Source organism: Neophocaena asiaeorientalis, unplaced genomic scaffold (assembly GCF_003031525.2).
Source record: "Neophocaena asiaeorientalis asiaeorientalis breed wild unplaced genomic scaffold, Neophocaena_asiaeorientalis_V1.1 scaffold134, whole genome shotgun sequence".
Lineage (NCBI taxonomy): Eukaryota > Metazoa > Chordata > Mammalia > Artiodactyla > Phocoenidae > Neophocaena > Neophocaena asiaeorientalis.
Window position 1 is genome coordinate 31,921,056 of NW_020185339.1, and position 2,999 is coordinate 31,924,054.

Below are 2,999 nucleotides of genomic sequence, written 5' to 3' on the forward strand. Positions count from 1 at the left end.
CCTGCCAATGCCAGGGACATGAACTCTGGTCTGGGAAGATTCCACGTGCTGCGGAGCAACTCAGCCCATGCACCACAACTACTGAGCCTACGCTCTAGAGCCATCAAGCCACAACGACTGAAGCCCATGTGCCTAGAGCCCGTGCTCTGCAACAAGAGAAGCCACCACAATGAGAAGCCTGCGCACTGCAATGAAGAGTAGCCCCCGCTCACAGCAACTAGAGAAAGCCCACGGGCAGCAACGAAGACCCAACGCAGCCAAAAATAAATAAATACAATAGATAAATTTATATTAAAAAATTTCCTGTTTTAAAAAACCTTAGTATTTGGAGATCAAATCTTTTGAAACCTGGGTTTGTGATGGCAAAATAATGGAAGTGATGCTTGTTGGTGAAAAAGAAGGAGTGTTCTTCTGTCTTAAATCACAGATTTTTCATTCTATATGTAGGGCCTGCCAGGCCAGGAATTTATGATGAGCCTATGTATTATCTTATATTTTCCTATCAATTTAGTATTTAACTGACAGTAGGGGAGTGAGGGGTGAGGGAGGAGGGGAGATGTTTGGCAATTGGCCAGTTCCGTGAGCAAGTTTTGTGTTTTGTGGTTCTGTAGTTATTTCAGTGAATAAAGTCTCAAATTCATGTAGCCTGGACTGTTATAAGCTGTCATTGAGTGATGGCCTGTTACAAGTTATTCACCTTTGGATCGATATCCCAGACATGAGCTCATTAACCCCAAATCCTATTATCTCACACATGTGAAGCAGATTGTTTTTAATGTGATGACATTTTCGCTGTCTACAAACCTGAGTTCTGACGTAGTAAAAAGCCTCAGCAGATATGAGCAGAAATGAGCAGCTGTGTTGATATCTACACAATGAGTGAAATGACATGTGCAAATTAATAGATGTCTGCTTATACCACTTAGGGGTTCAGCTTGAAAGTCGATGACCTTGGCCTCATCTTATTCCCCAGCACCTTGGAATTCCAGCTCATCCTGGCATCTAGAAACCTTTCTTCTTTTAATATCTGTAGATTATGAGTCCCTGTCTTTGGGTGATTTCTTTATTTTCCAAGCCTTTGGTTTTAGGCCTGTTGATGCTGTGGCTTTTATCTATTTTAATCTTCTTTGTACCTCTCCATAACAATTTTAATTAATGGGCAGACTTTCTTTAGAGATAGAATGCTCATACCTCCTAAAGATATATCATCACAGCTCTTAGAATCATTTACTCACATGTTATCCCATTTTCCATCTCTGCAGAAGCAGGCAAATTTTTCTTTAAACCATTACCTTTACAGCTAATGAATTGAGCCCAAATTAACTCTGAATTACGTGGCTGCATATCACACTCATCTTTTGTTTAAGGAGTCCTCTTTGAGGTTGGCTGCCTGATCATCCCTTTTGTAGTTCTCAAGGCAGGGGGAAAAGCTTTGTCTTTTTACTGAAATACTTTATTTAAAAAAAATTTAGACTGTTGTCTTCTGGTCTGACCCATGAAGTCATCTCAGTGATTCAAAATTTAAATTTTGATTTCACAACAGTTAGTATCACAGGATCATGTTTTCCCCGTCTATAAAATGGAGGAGAATATATACTCAGCCTACTCACACAACTATTGTGAATATTAAATGCCTTTGCAAAGTATAACATGCCATACGAAACATATATGCACATACATTTATCAATGGTTCTCATCTTGGGGTGCTTTTGCCTCCAAGGGAATCTTTAGCAATCTCTGGAGTCATGTTGGGGTGTCAAAACTTGGTGAGGGAGATGTTGCTAGCATCTAGTGGGTGGAGGCCAGAGATGCTGCTAAATATCCTATAATACACAGAACTGCACCACAGCAAAGAATTATCTGGCTCCAAACGGCAGTAGCACCAAGGTTGGGAAACCCTAAATAAAAAGACTCTGATATAAAAAAGCAGAAGTTGAGGCTTGTTCAGTAATCATCCTCTCTCCTGCTCCTCTCTCACATCCAACAGTGCTTACAGATACTTTCCTAAGTAGTCTTCCTCTCTTGTGGGCAAGATGAATGAGGGAACGAAATGCTAATTGAAAGCACGACTCCTTCTACAGGTCAGTAGACAGAAGAAGCAAATTTGATAAACACGATTTTTAACCTTTCTTATTAATCAACAAACATCAGGTAGATAATTTGCTTGCTGGAAGAGTCAGGATGAGCAGTTATTCTGTGTTTTTATTTCCATGCTGTGGCTTATCTTTGGTAGAATACCTAGTCATTACAGAATAGCATCCTAGAGCCCAGGGTGGTGATCAGAGGTATCTGTTTTACCTTCTATAGGTCAGTGACTAAGTCATCAAGACAAATGGTGTCTAATCTCTTTCCCTGTGAATTGCTATTCTAATAGCAATGATAGTCAGCATCTATTGAGCATTTTTAGGGTTCAGGTACTTCACATACATATTTTGTCATCACAACAACCTGAAAAATAGTTATGTCATGTTAGTCAAAATCTTTTTTAGAACTTTTAGACAAAGTTTAGAAATAAAACTTTCTGCAGTTGAAGCTCACTTCTGCTTCTTCAGTTCTCCTAAAATGGTCAGTCAGTCAATTGCTCAATCATTATTTGCTCAGAAGTTTCTATCTGAAGAGCATTTTGAGAATTCATTTAGATTTCTTTCAAGAAACATGAGCTTTGGCTTGAACACTACAGCCCAGATCTTTATAAAAACTGTAGCCAGTAAAGGAGCTAAACGTCTGCCTATAAGGCAATAGTTATATAAATCATAGAATAGATATTTATATATTGACACAGATAATTTCAATACAGTGAGTTTAACAAATAGGCTATTTGTGGAACAGTATAAGGCATTTATGTTGAAAATATATCTACACGTTCATAAATAGGCAAATTGTTATGTGGAAAGGAGTTTTGCCAAATTGTGAATCATGGTTATCTTTGGCGGAAAGATTATAGAGAAACATTCCCTCTCTGATTAATTTACATCTTTTATAATGATCATGTATCATTC